The sequence below is a fragment of the Pinus tabuliformis genome, chromosome 3_1, assembly GCF_031772625.1.
Source record: "Pinus tabuliformis cultivar Carrire ecotype Pingquan chromosome 3_1, CPIR1, whole genome shotgun sequence".
In the NCBI taxonomy this organism is placed as follows: domain Eukaryota; kingdom Viridiplantae; phylum Streptophyta; class Pinopsida; order Pinales; family Pinaceae; genus Pinus; species Pinus tabuliformis.
Window position 1 is genome coordinate 398743493 of NC_142301.1, and position 23850 is coordinate 398767342.

At 41.0% G+C, this 23850-nt stretch overlaps 1 protein-coding gene across 3 annotated transcripts in view; it reads right to left on the reverse strand.

Moving 5' to 3' along the window:
- The window catches only part of LOC149187411 (uncharacterized), a 143891-nt gene that overhangs the window by 65398 nt on the left and 54643 nt on the right, over positions 1–23850 (reverse strand). The gene's annotated exons all lie outside the window — the stretch shown is intronic.

Genomic DNA, 23850 nt, shown 5'->3' on the forward strand with positions numbered 1-23850 from the left:
AGTGGGCTGACGTAGATGGTTTCAGACTGACGCAGAGGTCAGTAGGGCCTACGCTAGATCAAAAGAACTGCTAGAAATTTGTCTATTCCTCCCTTGCTGCACCGGTTTTCCCACATTGGGTTTTTTCGGGGACATTAGTCCAAAATAACTGTGTCAATGTGTGCATATGCTTGTCTCTGTACTACAGTGTCATATCTGCAGCAGTATTTATTTTCATATTTGTTGAAGTAATTTCATGAATAACTTATGATGAAATAAGTAGGATAAGTAAATTAGTTGATGCAGTGATAGAATTTTCACATGGTATCAGAGGAAGTAATCAGAGACAGAAAGGGAAAATCAATTATGGGTCGAGACCACGATGCAGAGGCATCCACCTCAAGGGACTCTAACAGATTTTCAGAAGACTGCACAAAAGAGAAAGATTTTGATTTCTCTATGTTGGCTTCCAGGTTGGAAGAAGAAATGGCGTGCATGACTCATTGACTAGTGCTGCATCATCAGAAGTATGGTATATAGACAGTGAAGCCTCGTGGCATATGACGAGAATCAGGGAATGTTTCTCAGAATATCGAGAAGAGAAGATGAACTTTTAGATCACCATGGGGAACAAGGCAAAGTGTACTCCAGTAGGAAAGGGTACCATAGTTTTTCAAACAGAATCGGGAGAGCGGTTTCGTGCCACAAATGTACTGCATGTACCAGGATTGGGGATGAACTTACTTTCCGTGTCACAACTACAAGGCAAGGGCTATGACGTCTACTTCATCAAGGAAAAGGTATACGTCAAACACCCAAGCTGGAAAAAGAAAGTGCAGATCGGGATCAAAAGTAATCGGTTGTATAGACTACAACTAGAATCTCCAATGGCACTAATAGGCAGTCATGGGGACAAAGACCTGAACGAACTATGGCACAGAAGGATGGGTCACTTGCACCATGGAGATCTGAGAATTCCCAGGAGCACTGTAACAGGAGTTCCGGAACTAAGTACGGAACAAGATGATGTATGCAAGGGATGCGCTCTAGGAAAGTATGCCAAGGCGACATTTCCTAGGAGCAACCACAGGGCCAAGAGTGTACTAGGATTGATACACTCAGATATTTGCAGACCTATGTCCGTCAAAGCTCTCAGCGGTGCCAAGTATTTCCTTACCTTCATTGATGACCACTCGAGGAAAACTTGGATCTACTTTCTGAAAACCAAGGATGAGGTTTTTTGTCGATTCAAGGAATTCAAGGCTCTAGTGGAGAATCTGACAGGTAAGAAAATAAAAGTCTTGCGCTCAGATAATGGTGGAGAGTATGTCGATAAGGACTTCACCGATTATTGCGCTAAGGAGGGCATCAAAAGAGAGTGGACAACTCCCTACAACCCGGAGCAGAATGGGGTGGTAGAAAGGAAAAACAGGACTATTGTAGAGGCAGCTAGGGCCATGTTGTATGATCAGGATATGCCAAAATTCCTGTGGGCAGAAACATGCAACACAGCTGTCTACGTTCAAAATAGAACTCATCGGGCATTGGGCAAGATTACTCCAGAGAAAGTCTTCATTGGGAAGACACCTGAAGTCAGTCATTTCAGGATATTTGAGAGTTTGGCATATTGTCGCATACCTGAAGAAAAGTGGAAGAAGCTGGATTAGACTGCAGAAAAGGGGTATCTGGCAGGATATAGCGAGAATGCTAAGGCATACAGGATTTATCTTCTAGGGAGCAGGAAGGTAGTAGTACCAAGAGATGTAAAGTTCATGGAGGAAAAAGCCTTCAGAAGATCTCGTGAAATGCCTTCCAAGGAGCAGTCGAAAGAGGATCAGTTGGTCATGCCTCTTCAACCAACAGAAGTGAAGAATCCTTCCTCAAATCAAGAAGATTCTCAGGATGAGGAAGAGGAGCGAACAGAAGAACATGTTGGTAGAGGAAGAACCAGCAGGGAACTTCGTCATATTCTGCGTGATGCAAAGAACTTTATCGGAGAGCCAAGGAATAGTAAAAGGGATCGAAAACAGCCAGACAGGTATCAGGCGTTAGTAGCTCAGGATGGAGAGCCTGCCAGCTTCAAGGAGGCAGCCAGCATCAGGTCTGGCTAGATGCGATGGGCGAGGAGTATAACTCCATAATGGTAAATGATGTCTGGGAGGTGGTGTCAAAGCCTCAAGACAGATCTGTGGTAGTTCAAGATGGATCTACAAGATCAAATATGCTGCGGACGGCAGTATTGAAAAATACAAGGCCAGGTTTGTGGCTAAGGGGTATGCTCAAAAGGAAGGGATTGACTATGAGGAAACCTTCGCCCCGGTAGCCAGGTATACCTCTATTAGCACCGTGATATCTCTTGCAGCCCAGATGGGATGGGAGATCCATCAAATGGATGTCAAAACGACATTTCTGAACGGGGTAATAGAAGAAGAAGTATACATTGAACAACCAAAGGGCTTTGAAACTCATGAGAAGAAGTCTCATGTATGTAGACTGAAGAAAGCCTTGTATGGGTTGAAGTAGACACCAAAAGCATGGTATGGTCAAATAGATGGCTACTTGCAAAAGATGGGGTTTGTCAAGAGTGACGCAGATCCGAATCTATACTATCATTCAGACTCATTGAAGACTGTAAGAAGAATCTAGCCACAGAGTTCGATATGAAGGATTTGGGACGAATGCACTATTTCCTAGGGGGGGAAGTTTGGCAGCAGAAAGGAGAAATCTTCCTTGGGCAAGGAAGGTATGCTATAAAAATCCTGAAAAGGTTCGGGATGGGAGACTGTAGACCTATGGCTACGCCAATGATCATCAACTGGAAGAAGATTGATGCATCAAAAGACAAGGATGTCGATCCCACCCTATACCGACAGCTCATAGGGTCCCTGATGTATCTAGTCAATACCAGGCCAGATATTTGCTACGCTGTCAACACCCTTAGTCAATTCATGGTGGAACCAAAGAGGGCTCACTAGGCAGCAGCCAAGCACGTTCTTAGGTATTTATAGGGAACAATTGATTATGGGCTCTTGTAGGATATCAGGTTGAGTGGATTTACTGATGCAGATTGGATAGGAAGTTCAGTGGATCGGAAAAGTACCTCTGGGTACTGTTTCAACATTGGATCAAGAATGACCTCTTGGTGCAGTAGGAAACAGAAGTCCGTGGCTCTGAGCTCGTCTGAGGCAGAATATATGGCAGCAAGCACAGCTTCGTGTGTGGCCATATGGCTTAGAAAGTTGTTGCTAAACCTATTCAGAAGAAATATGGAGGCGACCAGGATCATGTGTGATAATCAGAGTTGCATCAAACTCTCTGAGAATACAGTATTCCATGATAGGTCGAAGCATATTGATATCCAGTGTCACTTTGTCAGAGATTGTGTCCAACGAGGAGTTGTACAGTTGAGCTACACTACTACAGGGGAACAAATGGCAGATATCCTCACTAAGGCCCTTGGAAAGTCAAAATTTGACTACTTCAGGGAAAAGATGGGGATGGTAAAGAAACCCTTTCAGAAGTAGTGAGTTAGCAGCACGAATGAAGAGGGAGTTGCAATGCAGATACAGTGTTGGGAGAAAGGACCAACAACATCAAAGATGCAGAGGGAGTTGCAGTGCAGATGCAGTGTTGGGAGAAAGGACCAGCAGCAGCACAAATGCAGAGGGAACTGTCATACAAATGCAGCAGTGGCAGTAGCAAAGTCATGGGCAGCAGTACAGGAAGCAGCAGTGCAGAGGATGTTGGGCAGGAAGGCCTAGCATCAGCACAGGTACCGATGTCGATAATCAGAGTAATACTCAATGAGGAGTATTGCTAGAGCATAGTCCTCGCCAAGAGGGAGTGTTGATTTGGGGTAGCATCAGATATGCTCTAGCCATGAAATTTGGTGGAGAGGTTGGGGCACATAAGATCTCCAATACCCAGAAAGGGTTTAGGCAGATTCTAAACAAATCAGGAGATATTAAAATAATTAATATTTTTAATGGAGCCCCTAAGTCTAAACTTAGGGAAAATAAAATATTAATGTGTATTAATATGAATCTGTGTTAGAATGGTCCAAAAGACATAGATCAAGCCAGATCTAATCTTAGTTGTTGATTAGGAACTTAATCTTGGCCATTGAGATGTCAACAAAAAAAGTATAAGAGGAGGCTTGAGGGGCACTTGGAGAACACACTGAGGGAGACCAGTCAGTTCAATTTCTGGAGCGGGGTTTGCTGAGAAATTGAACCAGTGGTCTAGAGAGCAGTCAAGAGGCAGCAAGTACGGAACAGAGAGACGGGAGATCAGCGCAGAGGAAGAAGAGGAGAAGAGGCAAATGCAGAGCCAGAGGAAGCCACGCAGAGGCAGCAGAGACTGCGCAGAGCCAAAAGGGCCTGCGTCATCCACGCAGAGGCTGCAGAAGTGGTGCAGAAGGCTAGAGAGGTTGCGCAGAGCCTCAGTAAGCTGACGCAGAGGGTTTCACACTGACGCAAAGGGTTTCAGGGTGACGTAGAGGTCAGTAGGGCCTACGCTGGATCAGAAGAACTGCTAGAAATTTGTCTATTTGTGTGTAAGCCAATTTGGCACCCTGTTGTACTAGAAAATTGTTGAATAATAAAATCCTCCCTTGCTGCACCGGTTTTCCCACATTGGGTTTTTCCGGGGACATTAGTTCAAAATAACTGTGCCAATGTATGCATATGTTTGTTTCTGTATTACAGTGTGATATCTGCAGCAATATTTATTTTAATGTTTGTTGAAGTAATTTCATGAATAACTTATGATGAAATAAGTGGATAAGTAAATCAGTTGCTGCAATGATAGAATTTTCACAAAATCCGACTCACCCAACAGAGAATAAACCCGGCAGAAGTACCTCTATCCAGAGACAGATGAACAAACCCCACAGGTGATTGCGTTGTTCCCAATGCTGGGCAGCGATGGCTGCTCCAAGCTCTGCATTGGAACTGCGTCACTATGACACTGCGTCAGAGCTCTCCCTCTGCATCACTGCATCAGAGCTCTTCTTCTACGTCACTACTCTCCCTCTACGTCACTGGGTCACTGCTCACCCTCTACGTCACTGTGTCAGTTCTCTCCATCTTCCTTCACCCTACAACTCTCCCTCTGAAATCGAACTCCTCCTTGAGAATCGATTTCCCCCGGTATAATGAGTATTTGCCTAGTGTGTCTCCAAATGACTCTCAAGTCTTCTCTTATACTTTTCCTATTGATGAATCAACGACTGAGATTAAGTCTCTAATCAACGACTAAGATTAAAACAGACTTGATCCTCGTCTCTTAGAAGCTTCTCGCCCATATCTTTATTAATACCTGTTGACCACTCCATGTCAACTACCCCATAGCTATACATCTTTTCGCGCATGGATTTCCATCATGTCTGAACACTCAGATGATCCACAGATTCATTATTATCAACTATATGTACACTGGAGTTTTGTAAACCCATTCTGCATTTTGTAATGTAAATGATCCTAGTAAGACAAATGTATGTAACAACCTAAGTAGATTTATTTTTCTAATGATGATTTCTATCCTAGGAGGTTTTTAATCTCACTGATTCATGTGTGTTTCTAAACATGGATGATCGGTAGAGTTTTTCTCTCCAGCCTCACCCCAAAGCTACGGTGGATTTTGTCGTCAGAATTTTAAATGAGTTCTAGTGTTATTTATCGAGTCTCTGTAAAAGTGATTTGAAAATCATTCTAACTATTTGGTTAGATTATTTTATTATAAGTCACTTAGTCTACTAGATCATATTTTGTGTCACAGAAATGGGTAATTATTGAGGGTCTATAACAAATGGGTGTTTCCCCTTCATGGGTTAGAAATGTAATATTTCATGTAAAAAAATATTTAGTGCATGGTCCCTCATAGTTACACACCATGGCTAAATATTAGAGGGTTGGAAAAAAAAATAATCCCCTCATGAGTCAATTAATTAAAATTTCTGGCTAAAATGCTAAAGCCAGAAATTTAATTAATTTAGGTCCTAGGAAAAATTAAATTCTCCAACATTTAAAATTCGTGGGTTTTAAAGTTTTTAATTTTTGGAGGTCCCCGACCAAAGGAATATTGAAAATTTCAAAATATTTTGAACCCTTGGGCCATAGGAGTTAAGTCAAAGTCAACTTTTTGTGGCAATTAACTCAAAATAATCAATTTTGAGTTAATTAAAAGTGAAATTCGAATTTCCTCAAAAAGTAACTTTATTTTAACGGTGATGATTAAAAAATCATTTGATCTTCATCAAGGATTGAGATTTTTTTGACGGGGATCAAGCCAACTAACCGTTGGAAAATTTTCCTATAAATGAGAGGCCTCTCTCCATTATTTGCATCCGATTTTTTAATCGTGTACTTGCTCTAAGAAAGCTCTAGTAACTTTTTTCTGGTTAATAAAACGCAAAGACTTTGGGGTTTCAAATCGTGGTGTTCCTCTTTCATATTTATGTGGTAGTATTGTTTTTAATACTTCGCTATTTTTATTTGCATTTGCTGGTTAATAGTCTTTGAGGATTGATCTGTGTACAAGTATCTTGCACAAATTTATGGGTTTTTTTAGAATATCATTTTAATTTGATAGAAGTAGCAGGTATCTCTATTTCTTGATAATTTTATGATCATTTTTTAAATCTCTATTAATCTAACAAGCAAATTTAAGTGTCCAAAAATTATTATTTAGAATTTGGGCATTTGGGGAAGTCCTCAGCTGGACCAACTGACTCTCAGTTTACAGAATCTAAAAGAGCCCACTATTTTTTTAATTTCTGAAGTCATTTTATAGAATATTTTACTTGCAGGGTTTTTCTTGGGCTTGTGCCTCTTTAAAATTTTGAATTTATTTATAAATATTGTGCAAAACTTTGTTTAAGTCTAGCTAATAGAGGGCTTTGATTTGCAGATCTGTTAGATCTGTAAAATATTATCGTAGATTTGTAAATATCAAATTTGTTAATTCATTGGGGTTTTGGGTATTTCATATTTTTGTATATACATGCTTTGGGGTTTTTTCTATCTTTTGTTTGTACAAAAACAATTCTGAAAATTGCAAGTGATTTTTGTGGATTCCGGAGAAAGATCTAAGCCCCAGAGGGCATCTCTATTTTGTTTGTAGGTTGAAGATAAATTTCAAGAAGATCGTGAGCAAAAAAATTTTAGGTCCTTGAGGCCTTGCGCTGGCCATCTCTAGCCTCTTTCTCGGCCTCCCTTTCAGCCTTATGGCCTCTTCTTTTTTCACCAAAATTCTCTCACTAATTTTTCCTAAATTTTTTTCCTAAAAATTTCCCAAAAAAAATTTAACAAAGTTTTTCACAAAAAAAATTCTTAGTTGAGGATTTTCAGTGATTCGGGCAGCATATCTTCAAGTGTCTTCAAACCCCTAAGGGATGATTGGTGCACATCCTCTAAACGCTTACCTTTTTCATTGATCTAATTGAAAGCAGAATTAATACTGACATAAAATTTTAGTTATCTGAAATTTAGCAGCGAATTAATTGTCATCTTTCACTGCATTACATTTCAAAAATATAATTACTTTCAGAAATTTTTCCCTGTTATTTTCTGAATATTATTTCATTGTTTTTTTCAGTAATTTTTTAAGTTTTTACATCAAATACATTAATAGATTAGAAAGAATTAAACTCGGAAATTTTCTGAATTTAGCAGCAAATTTAATTTACATTTTTATTGTTGTTTAATTGCAAAAATAGAAGTTAGTTTCAGTAACTTTTGCAAACAAATTTCTGCAAATTGTTTTACTGTTGTTCAGTAGTTTATTTCTGAGTTTTTTAGATCCAATACATCAATAGATCATAAAGAATTAAACTCAAAAAATTTCTGAATTGTAGTTATCAGTTTGTCATTTAAAATGTTCTGCTGTTATACATAGAAATTTCTTAATATTGCATAGTTACAGAACTGTTGTTTTAGAATATATTGTTGGTTTTAACATTTGATGTAAGAGCAGATTACTAGACTGATATTTCATTAATGTGATCTGAGTTTAAAACATTTAGCTTAATTTATGAAGTTCATTTGTTTTTTACATGCTTATGCAAGTAGGACTAATCTAGTTTTACTTATGCATCTAATGATCTTGGTTGGGTATTTCATACAAATGAATTTTTGAATTTAAAGATATTTTATTCCATCATTTTACATTTCAGTCCATTGTGCATTTCAGTAATTATTTGTGTAGATTTTACATTTTGCAGTGCTAGTATAAGTACCTGCTTTCACATTTAGATCACCACCTTTCTGAGCCTTAAGTAACATTTAAGACATATTTCAGAAATAATTTTAGGCTCTCATTTAACTAAAATTAACCAAGTCTTTGCATTTCACATAGTTTTAATTTTACATTTGCATATGAAACAGTCGAGTCTTTTCAGCGGCAGTTTCCCATCTTTTACTTGAACCTTATTTTCTTCGCAAGATAATTGACTCCATAGGGCACTGGTATCACTTTCTTCAAATCATTTTGAATCCTTAAAATCTTATACAATCTAAAACAAGTATTGGTTGCTTAGTTGTGTCTCCCAGGTTGGTTGGTTCCCAACTAATCTTTCATTTTTCCATTTCCATAGGGTCTACCCCCCTTATGTCTGCTATTGGAAGACAACTCAAACAAAGTGATTGGGGATCAGTGTGACAGCCCCCAATCTGAGTTGTTGTTGCGATGCCTAGACGTTCTATGCGACAACAATACCCATTAAAATTTTTATTTTCCTAAGTTTAGACTTAGGAACACATTAAAAATATTAATTATTTTAATAACTCCTCATCCAGGTGGAATTTCTCCAAACGATTTTTGAGTCTTGGAGATCTCATGTGTTTTAGTCCCTCCACAAAATTTCGGAACTAGAGCACATCTTGATGCTACCCAAAATCAACAATATGAAGTATGAGGTAGTTGACTAAGAAGCTCTGATTGAAAGCTCCTGAAAATGGAATGTGTGAGGAAGCAAGAGATCATGAGATATGCAACCATGATGAAGGCAATCAACATCCAAATGACCAAGAAGTTTTGACTAGGAAATATCCTGGAAAGATATGAAGACTCTGATGAAAGTCAAAAAAAGATGAAGACACTTGACAATGGATATCTTTGGGAGATGTGTCAACATGTATGCAGGATGTTGATACCTAAAGGAAGATGTCATGATGAAGAGACATTTCGAAAGGTACAATTTGATTTAATGTTATTTTTCATTTCTTGAATAATATATGAATGATTTCATGCAGAGCTACTTACATAAGAGTTGTAAGTACACGTTGTTGACCACTACGTGTCAACGACCCATAGCAGTACACCCCCTTTTTCGCAAAAGGGATAGCGCCTGATCGATGTGTTCGTGCCGTACAACTATCATCATCAACTTGACTTCCAAGATGTTATGTAAATCCTTTCTGCATGTGTATAATATAAATAATCTCAGCAAATCCATGTCATGTATGTAACGACCTTGTTAATTTTACGTATGTTCTATGCTTAGAGCAATTTATTTCCATTTTCACAGTTAGCTCAATATCTTTTCCAGATTAGCAATCACATCAACATTAAAGTAAACTGTAGATAGAACATAAACATAATTCGCAGAAGACAAGCCAAGACAAGAGGACACAAGATGTCAATTTGAAAAGATTCCAGTATTCAATGGAAATTTTGAGATATGGAAGATGAGAATGAGGAATTTCCTAGTAACTCAAGGCATTGATGTATGGAAATTAGTGATTACTGATGACCCAGTGAATGAAGAATCCAAGGAGTACAATGCAAGAACTATGAAGACAAACTTGAATGGGCTACCAAACTCAATCAAGGTTAATTTGGAAAAATGTTCGTCAACAAAAGGTTTATGGGACAAACTTCATGATCTTCACTCAAAAGGAGCATTGATCACTAATCAAGAAGATGCTGTATTGCAAGAAGGAAATCCAAAGACCATCAAGATAGATGAAGATAAGAATGATGACAATAAGACTAAGGGAAATCTAGTAGATGAAGACGATTTTGAAGAAAATCTCCTTACTAAACTCATGGCTGCCATGGGAGAGATTATCAATTTGAAAAAGGAAAATGAGGAACTCAAGAAGAAAGTGCAAGTTGGTGACCAAGACCAAACAAGGAAGGAAGTTTACCTTGTCAAGCTTCAAGTACAAGAAAGAGATGAAGAGCTTGCCAAGCTCAAGGAGGAATTTCATCAAAACAAAAGAAAGCATCATGAAGAAGTCATATCCATGACAAATCAATTGGATAAGGCAAAGAAACGGGAAGATACCTTGTCAAGTCACCTTGAACAAAGGCACAAGAGATTGAACAAACTTGAAGCAGAGATTGATCAATACAAGGTAGAGGTCTCCTCTCTTAAATCTCAACTAGAAGAAGCAAGAAAGCTAGTACAAGGAGTTGAGAAGACAATGGAAGCATTGGCAATCATAGAAGGACAGGTTGATGAAGCAGAAAAGGAGAGAAACACCATGATATGTCAACTAAAAGCAAAGGATGAAGAAATCTTCAAACTAAAATCTGACATCAACCTTCTCAAAGCTGAAATGTGTAAAGCTACAAGGATCAAGGAAGAAATGGAGAGCAGTCTAGCAAAGGAAAATGAAAAATGAAGTCAAATATCATCTCCCTTAAAATAGAAGCAAATGAAGCAATATGTATCAAGGAAGAGTTTGAGAAACAACTTGCTAAGAAGAATAATGATTGTGAAAGATTGGAAGAAGAGATTGTCTCCCTCAGGAAAAAGGTTGAAGGGATGGACAAAATCTTGAAGAGCTCTCAAGCCTTGGATGACATGCTCAGCCATCAAAGATCTCCATTTGATAAATCAGGTCTTGGCTATGAAGGTGAATCTTCAAGCAAGGATGATCATACTTCAAACAACAAGAACATGAGGAAGTCTGATGGAAATAATGATGCTCCCAGTTCCAGCAAAGGCAAGGAGAAGAGTCAAGGCAACAATGGAAGAAATCCTGCTCCAAGAAAACTTGTAGATAATGTCAAGAATACAAAAGGCGATGAATATTATCAAGGAATCCTAAGGCAGAAAGGCTTCAGAAGTACAACAAGGAAATCTCCATCTCCCAGGTACCAAAGTTTATTTCTTGGTTATTATTATTCTTGTACAAACTTTGGGCACATGGCAAAAGATTGTAGGGCATATCACAAAGATAAATATAATGGTCCCCGTCAATCTACGAGAAGCAATTTTGCAAGAAGAAGTCATGAATTCTTATTCAAGAACAACATAGAGTGCTTCAAGTGTCATAACATTGGACATATGGCACGTGCTTGTAACTTGACTTGGGTACCTACTCAAGCTAGAACTATGCCAGAGAATAAAGTTACAGAAGTATGGAGAAGGAAGCAAATAGAATTTGAAAATCTCTTGAACTCTCCAGCCAACAACACATGTTGTTGACCTGAGCTTTGATAATCTAAGTATTTGATGGGGAGACTCTGTCAGAAAGAAGATTAGGCATTCTTGCAGAAGCTATCTGTGAATGGGCCCTATGAAATCCTTGATGAGCCACATGGACATCATCCTTTGATAGATCGTCTCTTGGGAGAAATTCCATTGAAGAACATGATCCCTTATTCATCCATGAACTATTATTGAAGATCTCCTCCACTTGATCAGTAAACAGGGAATCTTTCATGAGCTAGAGGAGGTCGTGCAGATAGGGGGAGTTGGTTCACCAAATGAAGAAATGCAAACATATCATGGACCATATTGCCAGAAAGAAGAGCACCGTGACAAGGGGAGTAACATACCTTTGAAGAACTACTAGTCGTGAAGAAAAGTAGTAGCTTGACAGGGGGAGTTCTTGGGCACCCCGTTTTCCATTGATGTCAAAGGGGGAGAGAATGTTGGAAGGGCAAAAATATTGCCATCAATGACAAGGGGGAGATTGTTAATCTAGGTTGTCATTGATGTCAATATGGCATTGACTGAGGTGTCAATGTTGAAATTTGGTACCGGAGGACAAGTGGTTCCCTTAGGCTTTGATCTTTGGCCTAGGGAAAAGTGTCCAAAAGAACTTAATTTTTCTCCTAAAGTAACTTTATAATTTTTATAAAGTTAAATCTAATTTAAAAGTGACTTTAAGTGATAAAGTTACTAAGTCTAATTTTAAAGTGACTTTTATAAAGTCAATGAAAAATTAGAAAGGAAAAGTGACTTTGGAAATAAATGACTAAGTGGGTCTTTATTAAAGTGGGGTGAATTAAAAAATAAAAAATGAGATTTAAATGAGCATTTAATCTCAGCCTTAGATCTTAATCTATTTCAGCCATTGGATTTAGGGATCACCCAAAAGTCACTTGGATCACCCAAAAGTCACTTGGGGTTAGATTAAAGGAGGAAAAAGTCATTCATTCTTTCATGAGCAGATTGGGAGAAGGAGAGCAAGAGAGCAAAGGAGATTTCTGGACAGGGAGGAGAAGGAGACAGCAGCTCGGCACACATTCCAAGGCAGCAGTTGAGAAGATTTGTACAGCTGATTCAGCACACAGTGAAAGGTAGATTTTGGCACGATTTTCTAGAAATCCGTACAGCTAGTTTGCACAGAAATCGAGGAGTGGTTTGCACAGAAATTGAGGAGCAGTTTGCTGTTTTTTTCTGCACACAAATCAAGGTTCGTACATCGCATTTAATGCAAGCCGTACAGCAGCATTTAATGCTGAAAGTGGGCACGAAAATCGAGGAGGCTGTACAGCATTTATTGCTGTCCTGTTTGCTGTAATTTCCAATTTACTGTGAGGCATGGGAAAAGAGATAAGTTGTAAATTTGCTAGCTGGTTTTTTTCTTGAATATTTCTCACTGTAAAAAGGCAATTTTCAGAAATAAAGAAGAGCTCTCAAACTGGTTTTCCCCAAGAGTTGTAGGGGATTTTCCAGGGTCACATTGACCAAAAATCTCAGTGTTTAAATGCGTTTTAATAGCTGTTTATTACTGCTGATTTTTATTTCTGCAATTTCCAGCATTCTGTAAAATTTCCAGAATTTGTGTTTTCAGCAAATTTATTTTTTCTAGCTTGTTAAATGTATGGTTATGGGAAAGGGCATTTAACTATATGGGAGAAATAAGGAGAAACTGAAAACCGGGGTGGGAAATGAGAAATTTCTACATGGTATCAGAGCTTGAGTGCTGAAGGACAGTTTGGGACAGCAAAAGGAAAAAATTACAGCTGCTGATTTTTCACTCAGAAAATTCCAGCAAGCTGATTTTTTCATAAACAGCGGTTTTATCTTTACTACAGCAGTGCTATTTTTCAGTTTTAGGACAGCAGGATGTCATTGGGATTGAGGGTGGAGGATAGGTTGGATGGGCATACAAATTACAGCGTTTGGAAGGAGAGAATGCAGAGTATCTTTGAGGAGGCAGAAGTCTGGGATATCATGGTGCATACCACACAGAACCCTGTTGTAGTGCCTACTGATGCTACTCAGTTGACAGCTTATAATAAAAAGAACAACAAGGGTAAGAGGCTGATTCTAGACGGAATCAAAGACCATTGCATTCCTCATGTGAGAGGAAAGAGCAATGCCCATGAGATGTGGACAGCATTGTCCAATCTCTACCAGAGTACCAATGAGAACTGGAAGATGGTCCTGAATGAGAAGCTGAAGAACATTAAGATGGGTAATGATAGTGCAGCTGGATATCTCACAAAGATTACTAATGTGAGAGATGAGTTAGCAGCGATTAGAGAGGCCATTCCACCCACTGAGTTGGTGCGGATTGCAGTGAATGGCCTCCCCCATTCATGGTTGAACTTCGCTGATGGGGTTTGTGCACGTGAGACCCTTCCCACATGGGAGAGGTTTTGGGATGATTGCATTCAGACAGAGATCAGGAAAGGTCAGCTTGGGGCAGCCAAGCCAATTGAGCAGGATGAGAATGTAGCACTGGTGGTAGGAGGCAAGAAAGGCAAAGGGAAGAAGTAGGCTTCCACAAGCAGTGGTGGGGGCAAAGGCAAAGGTAAAAGTAAACAGGGTAACACACAGAAGGACTATTCCAAGGTGAAGTGTTGGAATTGTCAAAAGATGGGACACTATGCAGTTGTGTGTCCGGAGAAGAAGAAGGAGAAGGGGAAGAACCAGGACGTGGCGGCTTCAGCAGAAATTGAGGACTTTGCAGGTCGTTTTGACCGGGAGTTTGCGTTCACTACGTGTGAGTCCTCCAGTGTAGGATCACCTGCCACACAGGTTCAGAGGGAGCATGCTTTTCCCTCGATTAGCGGAGCATCTTCAGGGATCTGGTATGTGGACAGTGGGGCTTCACGTCACATGACAGGAGTCCGTGAGTACTTCTCAGAGCTTTCAGAGAGTGGCACTGATATAGAGGTAGTACTCGGTGATGACAGAGTTGTTAGAGCAGTCAGGGTGGGGACACTGACATTTCAGAGGGAGTCCAAACCTCCCTTGAAAGTGTCAGATGTTCTTTATGTGCCAGGGATGAGGAAGAACCTCATATCCGTCTCAGCTTTGGAGGACAGAGGATATGAGGTACTGTTCAGGGGAGGACAGGTGTTGATGTATCCCAGGGGCACTCCAGCTGATTCAGCTAGAGTGATAGGTGTACGCCATGCAAAGGTATACAAGTTTGCATTACAGCCCCTTTTGGCATTGAGCAGTAGTACCGACAGCAGAGCTAGCAATTCTGAGTTGTGTGAGATTTGGCACCGCAGGATGGGACATATGTATCATGGAGCCTTGAGGACATTGCGGGAGATCACTACAGGTGTGCCAGATTTCAGTACTGATCACTTTGATACTTGCAGAGGTTGTGCGATGGGCAAGTTTGCCAAATCCCATTTTCCCAGCAGTGACAGCAGAGCGACTGGGATACTTGATTTGATTCATTCCGATGTGAGCGGTCGGATGTCTCATGTTTCCTTGAGTGGATATGAGTACTATGTTTTATTCATTGATGATCACTCCAGGAGGACCTAGATTTATTTTTTGAAGACCAAGAGTGAGGTCTTCAAGCGGTTTCAGGAGTTCAGAGCTCTTGTGGAGACACAGACAGGTCAGAAGATCAAGTCCCTGAGGTCGGACAATGGAGGAGAGTACACCCCTGGAGAGTTTGTTGATTATTGTGCGGAGGCAGGCATTAGGAGGGAGTTCACTGTTCCTTACAACCCCCAGCAAAACGGGGTTGCAGAGAGGAAGAACAGATCCATCATAGGGGCTGCCAAAGCCATGTTACATGATCAGGGGTTGCCATTGTTCTTGTGGGCAGAGGCCTGCAACACAGTTGTTTACTTGCAGAACAGGAGTCCGCATCGTGCCTTGGGGCACATGACTCCGGAGGAGGCTTTCTCTGGGAAGAAGCCTGATATTGGTCACCTTCATATCTTTGGATGCATTACATACTCCTATATACCCAAGGAGAAGAGGACCAAACTAGAGCCCACCGCAGAGAAGGGTATCTTTGTGGGCTACAGTGAGACCTCAAAGGCCTTTCGGATTTACATTTCTGCACAGAGGAGAGTTGTTGTCAGACGGGATGTGAAGTTCGAGGAGGACAGGGCCTTTAGGAGGTCACGGGAGTTAGAATATCTGGATCAGCCAGACCCTCAGCAGCGATTGAGTCAGTTGCAGGGATCCAGTGGGCAGGGATCAGGAGAATCAGGAGGTACATCTATGAGGATGTCAGGTCCGTCAGTGAGCAGTGGCTCACCGAGCCAGAGGGGTGGTGCTCCGGGCAGCATGCAGAGCAGTTCACTAGGGAGTCCACTGATGGACAGTTCACACGGTACCTTAGCGTCTACAGGTTCAGGTGCATGCAGGAGGACAGCAGACAGACAGTCAGGAGTTCAAGCTCCTGATGATGATGAGGAGGAGGAGTTTCATTCTCTGGTGGGAGAAGTGCGCTCAGGGAAGAGGAAGCCCAAGTGGCTTCAGGACACCTTGAGAGATGCCTCATCTGTTGCTGAGCCGAAGAGGCTGGTCAGAGAGAGTAGACCACCTGAGAGGTTTTGTAGCTATATGGCGATGGTTACCAGCATCCTTGACTCTAAGCCTTCTAGCTATGAGGAGGCAGCTAGCCAGCAGGTCTAGAGAGAGGCCATGCAGGAGGAGTATTCTTCTATCATGAAGAATGATGTTTGGGAGGTGGTGCCGAGGCCTGAGGGCAAATCCGTTGTTACTTCCAGATGGCTTTACAAGGTAAAGCATGCTGCAGATGGCAGCATTAAGAAATTCAAAGCAAGGTTTGTGGCTAGAGGGTTCTCCCAAGTAGAGGGAGTTGATTATGAGGAGACCTTCGCTCCCGTGGCTCGATATACTTCGATCCGCTCCATTATATCGATAGCAGCAGAGATGGGTTGGAAGATCCACCAGATGGATGTGAAGACTGCATTTCTCAATGGCTTCATACAGGAGGAGGTGTACATTGAGCAGCCACAGGGCTTTGAGGTGCATGGGAAGGAGTCCCATGTGTGCAGACTGAAGAAGGCCATTTATGGCCTGAAGCAAGCTCCCAGAGCTTGGTACTCCAGGATAGATACATATTTGCAGGGGATGGGTTTCACAAAGAGTGAGGCAGATCCGAACCTTTACTTTATTGTGATTGGCGAGGAGCCTCTCATTCTGGTGCTGTATGTGGATGACTTGGTCATTACAGATGCAAAGAGACTCATAGAGCACTGCAAGAGAGATCTTGCGACGGAGTTTGAGATGAAGGACATCGGCTTGATGCATTACTTTTTGGGCTTGGAGGTGTGGCAGGAGGAGGGGCATTTCTTCTTGGGGCGGGGGAAGTATATTGTGGACATCCTTAGCAGATTCCACATGGAGGATTGTAGACCCATGTCGACACCGATGATCACCAACTGGAAGAAGCTTCATGCTTCGGATTCCGAGTTGGTGGATACCACATTGTACAGGCAACTGATTGGTTCCTTGATGTATTTGGTCAACACTAGACCAGATATCTGTTTTGCAGTCAACACGATGAGTCAGTTTATGTGTGAGCCTAGGAAGGTTCACTGGGTGGCTGCAAAACACATTTTGCGGTACTTGCAGGGGACAGTGGATTATGGTCTGGACTACAGGCAGGGAGATGGAGTGAGATTGGCAGGATACATTGATTCTGATTGGGCAGGTTGTGCTTCTGATAGGAAGAGCACTTCAGGGCGCTGTTTTGGGTTGGGTTCAGCAGTAGTGTCATGGTTCAGCCGGAAGCAGCAGTCAGTAGCACTGAGTTCAGCGGAAGCAGAATATATGGCAGCCAGTCTAACTAGTTGTGAGGCTATCTGGCTTCGCAAGATGTTGTTTGGCTTATTTGGTCAGCCGTTGAGACCTTCAGTGATTTACTATGATAATCAGAGTTGCATTAAACTCACGGAGAATCCGGTATTTCATGACAGGTCAAAGCATATCGGGATCAGATATCATTTCATCAGAGACTATGTTCAGAAGGGAGCTGTGAAGCTTGAATATATTTCCACTGATGAGCAGGTTGCAGATATTCTTACCAAAGCCTTACCACGGGGCAAGCATGTCTACTTCAGAGACAAGATGGGTGTGGTGAGGAACACCTTCCTCGGTAAGAGGGAGTGTTGAAATTTGGTACCGGAGGACAGGTGGTTCCCTTAGGCTTTGATCTTTGGCCTAGGGAAAAGTGTCCAAAAGAATTTAATTTTTCTCCTAAAGTAACTTTATAATTTTTATAAAGTTAAATCTAATTTAAAAGTGACTTTAAGTGATAAAGTTACTAAGTCTAATTTTAAAGTGACTTTTATAAAGTCAATGAAAAATTAGAAAGGAAAAGTGACTTTGGAAATAAATGGCTAAGTGGGTCTTTATTAAAGTGGGGTGAATTAAAAAATAAAAAGTGAGATTTAAATGAGCATTTAATCTCAGCCTTAGATCTCAATCTATTTCAGCCATTGGATTTAGGGATCACCCAAAAATCACTTGCGGTTAGATTAAAGGAGGAAAAGGAGGAAAAGGTCATTCATTCTTTCATGAGCAGATTGGGAGAAAGAGAGCAAGAGAGCAAGGGAGATTTCTGGACAGGGAGGAGAAGGAGACAGCAGCTTGGCACACATTCCAAGGCAGCAGTTGAGCAGATTTGTACAGCTGATTCAGCACACAGTGAAAGGTAGATTTTGGCACGATTTTCTAGAAATCCGTACAGCTGGTTTGCATAGAAATCGAGTAGTTTGCACAGAAATTGAGGAGCAATTTGCTGTTTTTTTCTGCACACAAATCAAGGTCTGTACATCGCATTTAATGCAGGTCGTACAGCAGCATTTAATGCTGAAATTGGGCACAAAAATCGAGGCCGTACAGCGTTTATTGTTGTCCTGTTCGCTGTAATTTCCAGTTTGCTGTGAGGCATGGGAAAAGAGATAAGTTGTAAATTTGCTTGCTGATTTTTTTGCTGAATATTTCTCACTGTAAAAAGGCAATTTTCAGAAATAAAGAAGAGCTTTCAAACTGGTTTTCCCCAAGAGTTGTAGGGGGTTTTTTCAGGGTCACATTGACCAAAAATCTCAGTGTTTAAATGTGTTTTAATGGCTGTTTATTACTGCTGATTTTTATTTCTGCAATTTCCAGCGTTCTGTAAAATTTCCAGAATTTGTGTTCTCAGCAAATTTATTTTTTCCAGCTTGTTAAATGTATAGTTATGGGAAAGGGCATTTAACTATATGGGAGAAATAAGGAGAAACTGAAAACCGGGGTGGGAAATGAGAAATTTCTACAGTCAATATTCTTGAGAAGCCTGGTTCTAGATGATGATGTCTTGCCCTAAGAAGTTGCCAAGTGTCTGATTGGTGATCTAATCCCTAGGTACAAGCCCTTGATGTGAAGAACTACACTTAATGAAGCCATACTTGTGATGATGCTATACTCTTATATGTCCACACTTAATGATGGTGCTTGATGAGGGTTGGAAGACTAAGTGATAACGTGATTGATGATTGAAAGAGACTTCCCTAATGATACTGCCTACAACATATCACTGCACCATTATATGATGACATGAGATGATACACGCATTATTGCACACACTCATGATGACATAAATGCAGCACTCCTACATGATGACACACTCATACATTGATAACAATGAAGAACCCGCTGTCCCAAACATTACTCATGTTGTCCTAAACTTTTTATGCATAAAATTTAAGGACAGTCACAAAGAAAAATATTTTTTGCCAACTTAGAGGCATCTTTTCTCAATGGGACCTAGACCATCTTAAAGAGGATTTTTTCCTCTTTCCAATGAGCCCTTACTTGCCCCAAAACTCCCAGCGGTTGATGAGATAATGAATTTTTAAGGTAAAAAATAAGAAATTGCAGGCTAGTCAACCTACACTTGTCATCCATGTCGGCCTAGTTTATGTAGACGTGTCCCTTCGGTTTTACTGGCAAAAAACACTATAAATAGATGGATCTGACCTCATTTCTAGCACAGATTTTCGGTCAAAAAAACACTACTGCAGACTACACTGACATACAGATCATAAACTAAAATAGATATGAGAATCACACAAGGGACACCGTTATTTTTGGACAAACATCTCTGGTAAAACCCAATGCTGGAAAACCGGTGCAGCATATAGAGAGTTTGTATTATTAAGCAAGCAGAATCTGAGTACAACAGGTTGCCTCTCACACAAGCTAACCTTTCAAATAAATATCGACAGCAAGATATACATACAAGGGTTTACCTCGTTCTCTAAGTCACAACTAATCCACTGAATGGCTGATTCTGGCAAGCACTGTGAAAATCCCAGCACAATCTACTCTGTGTGGGCCAGCATCTTGCCTCTAGGACACTGAGTCACTTCTCTGCTGGATCGATTTGCTCTCAAGAGCTTCGACTTCAGCCCTCCCGACTCAGAACATCTAACTCCCAACAAAATCTCGAACTTCCAATGATTATCTCACACTGCCACCGCAAGAAACCTCTTGGCCTGCGTCAGCGCTGCGTGAGCCCCTTCTTGGGGCTGCATAGGCCTCTGCGCTGCCTCTCTGATGCTACCACTGGCTCTCTGCCTAGTACTCATTGGCTTGGATCTCCCTTCCGATCCAACTCTCTGCCGCTGCCCCTCTCACTGCAACTCAAATCACCTATTCGATTTTCTCAGCAAACCTCGCCCTAGAAAAATCGAATTGACTGATCTCTTGGTGTGTCTCCAACTAACCCTCCAAAGAAATCCTCCCACCAAATGTCGAATCACTCCTCTCCAATCCTCCTTTGTTGCTGCAACCCGGGTCTAGATTTCTTTGGCTAGAAATCTGTCAAGGCAGTGACTCCCTCTACCTCGTCTTTGTCTCCAAAGATGTTGTTCTGCAAAAACGGCAACAGCGTCCCACCAGCTCCATTGATTGAATTTGCTCTGCTCCTCCAGCCCCGACAACTGACTGATTTGAGCCTCTCAGCCTATGTGCTAGCTCAGATAGCTGACGCAGTCACTGCATGAGCTCTTCTCGGGTACTGCGTCACCCTCTACAGGCTCAAAATGCTAACGCAGGCACTGCGTGAGCCTCTACATCACTTCTCTGGCTCTGTGTCACTCCTTGAGCTGCTCCTTTGCCTCTGAAACAACACTGTCACTCAGGACAGCTGCTTGTTTGCAACAAATTCACTGGATCTCCTGGCAGATGTCTTCATCGTCCTACGATCTGCAATGCTCTAATACCATGTGGAAATTTCTAAATCTACACATCAAAAATCCTACTGCAATCACTTGTTTATCATCTCCTACTTGTTTTTACATTCAACAAGTTAATGAAATATTTAAACAATGATGAAAAACATTATTGCAGACTACACTGACATATAGATCATAAACTGAAATAGATATGAGACAATCACACAAGGGACGTCGTTATTTTTGGACAAACGTCCCTGGAAAAACCCAATGCGGGAAAACCGGTGCAGCATATAGAGGGTTTGTATTATTAAGCAAGCAGAATCTGAGTACAACAGGTTGCCTCTCACACCGGCTAACCTTTCAAAGAAATATCGGCAGCAAGAAATACATACGAGGGTTTACCTCGTTCTCTAAGTCACAACTGATCCACTAAATTGCTGACTCCGGCAAGCACTGCAAAAATCCCAGCACAATCTGCTCTGTGTGGGCCAGCGTCTTGCCTCTAGGAGACTGCGTCACTTCTCTGCTGGATCAATTTGCTCTCAGGAGCTTCGACTTCAGCCCTCTTGGCTCAGAACATCGAACTCCCAGCGAAATCTCGAACTTCCGATGATTATCTCACACTGCCACTACAAGAACCCTTTTGGCCTACGTCAGCTCTACATAAGCCCCTTCCTTAGTTGCATAGGCCTCTGCGCTGCCTCTCTAATGCTATTGCTACCACTCTGTCTAGTACTCGTTGGCTCGAAACTCCCTTCCGATCCAACTCTCTGCTACTGCCCCTCTCACGGCAACTCAGATCACCTATTCGATTTTCTCAGCAAACCTCGCCCTAGAAAAATCGAATTGATTGACACTTGGTGTGTCTCCAACTGACCCTCAAGCCTCCTCTTATACTTTTGTTGTTGATGAATCAACGACTGAGATTAAGTCCCTAATTGACGGCTAAGATTAAAACAGACTTCATCCTCGTCACTTAGATGTTTCTCGCCCATATTCTTATTAATATCAATTAATATTTTTATTTTTCTAAGTTTAGACTTAGGAACCCATTAAAAATATCAATTATTTTAATAACTCCTCATCCAGGTGGAATTTCCCCAAACGATTTCTGGGTCTTGGAGATCTCATGTGTTCTAGCCCCTCCACAAAATTTCGGAGCTAGAGCACATTCGATGCTACCCAAAATCAACACTTTAAGCGACAACACAGCGTAGAGTAGTGTTCACAGTAGTGCAGGATGGCACAATGCAATGTCAGCAGCAGCGCAGATGTAGGATAGTTCAGCTACAGAGTTGGCAGATGAATCAGAGTATGCGCAGTGTCTTGGTGGACAGTGGCAAGATGTCACAGAGGTCAAGCATCAACAACATGAGAGAAGATGTTACAGGTGAAGACAGTAGAACACCTTCCTTGCTAAAAGGGAGTATTAGTTTTTGTAGTATTGGATAGGTGTTCTAGCCTCGAATTGCGTCAAAAAGGCTAAGAACACAATATCTTCAAAACCCAGAAAAGTTTTCGCGAGATAAGATTGTGAACGCCTTAATTAAATTAATTATTCATCATTTAAATTTTTCCAAGGTTTAACTTTTGAAAAATGGTTAATTAATAGTAATTAATTAAGGAAATGCAAGAATGCTCTAGAAACTCACACGGATTGAGTTTGAGATGATCTTAGTTGTGATGGGGATCTAATCATGGTCGTTGGTTCACCAACAAGAGATTATAAGAACAGGACGATAGTGATGGAGAAGACACATCGAGTGAGAGGGAGATCAAGGCAGATCAAATTTCCTAGAGAGCAAAGATTCAGCTAGGGAAGAATTTGAGATAATGATAGAGTGGCAGAAATTGAGGAGCAGCAGCAGAAAGATTCTGGAGGAGATTTCCAGTTCTGGAAGAGTCAGCCAAAGGAGGCTGAGTTATTCCACAAGAGGTTACACAGGGGCTTGCGCAGAGCCTCAAGGAGGCAGTTTGATTGAGCCACTGAAGAGATCAATTCAGTAGCAGAGTGCCAGGAAAATTCTTCCAGAGGGCCAACAAATCCTTCTCAGCGGCATAGACAGTCAACAAAGGCAGATTGCAGTTATTCCAAGCGGTGCGAGTTTTAGCTTGCACAATGCTTGCGCAGAGGTTGATGCAAAGACAAGTTAGGAGCTGATTGTGGGGCCAAATCAGGCCAGTTTCTGAGGCCAGATCAGGTCAGGATTGCTTGTGGGGAGAGAAAACTCTCAGATAATTTTGCCAGTGATTTCTCAGGAGAGGATTGTCAGTTGGCCATCTAGATATTATACTCAGAGTTTTGTTGTTGAATACTAATAATAAAACCCTCATCCGTAGCATTGGTTTTCCCACATTGGGTTTTCCCAGGGACTTTTGTCCAAAAATAACGGTGTCATTTTTATTTCGTATGTTCTCTATTTTCTCAATTCCAGTTTTATTTCCTCGGTGCATTTTATTTTTGGTGAAAACTGCAGTTGCGCTTTTATTTGTTGTTTGTCATAACAACAAATAAACTGCACATAATAATATTCAGTTAGAAGAATAATTTCCAGTTGCTGCAATAATTGAAAACTTCACACACACCACCTCTCCTCTCTCTCAGATCTTATTATGTACTCTCTCTCTCTCTAAGTCGTTAGGGTTTCTTAATCTTGTTGGAGAATTTTTTAAGTCTAGGGTTTGGGTTTCATCCTTTGGAGATTTGGAGATTAGGGTATTGAGATGAAACCCCAGGCTGTACTTGGAGAAGTGAAGAAGAGGAGGAGACATCTTGCCATGGAGAATTTGCTTGAGTGATTCATGCTTGTTGGATCTCCTTGGTTGAGCTGGAGTTTTTCATTGTTTTCCCTGGCTAAAGTTTTGGAGAGCTAGTGGATTGTACTAGCTTTGTAATAAGGCTATCGTACATACATGAACTTCATCTTATGCATTTAATGAAGTTCCCAGCTATCCAATACTTGTGTAAATTGCAGATTTAATTTCAAGCCAGCCAACTATGTTCTTCATGGGTTAGAGTTTCCAGCGATGTATGTCTTGCTGATTTGACATAAGTGAAGGGTAGTTATATTAAGTGATTTAAAATTGCAATAGTGGAAGATAAGGGTTGTTTTACTGCTGTATTTACTGATGTAAATAAAAGTTTTCAGATCTGATTTATTCATAATAATATTTCCCTAGAGGCTTGAAACTTATGAAAGCACTTTGGGTATCTTTTCTCTTAAATTGCCT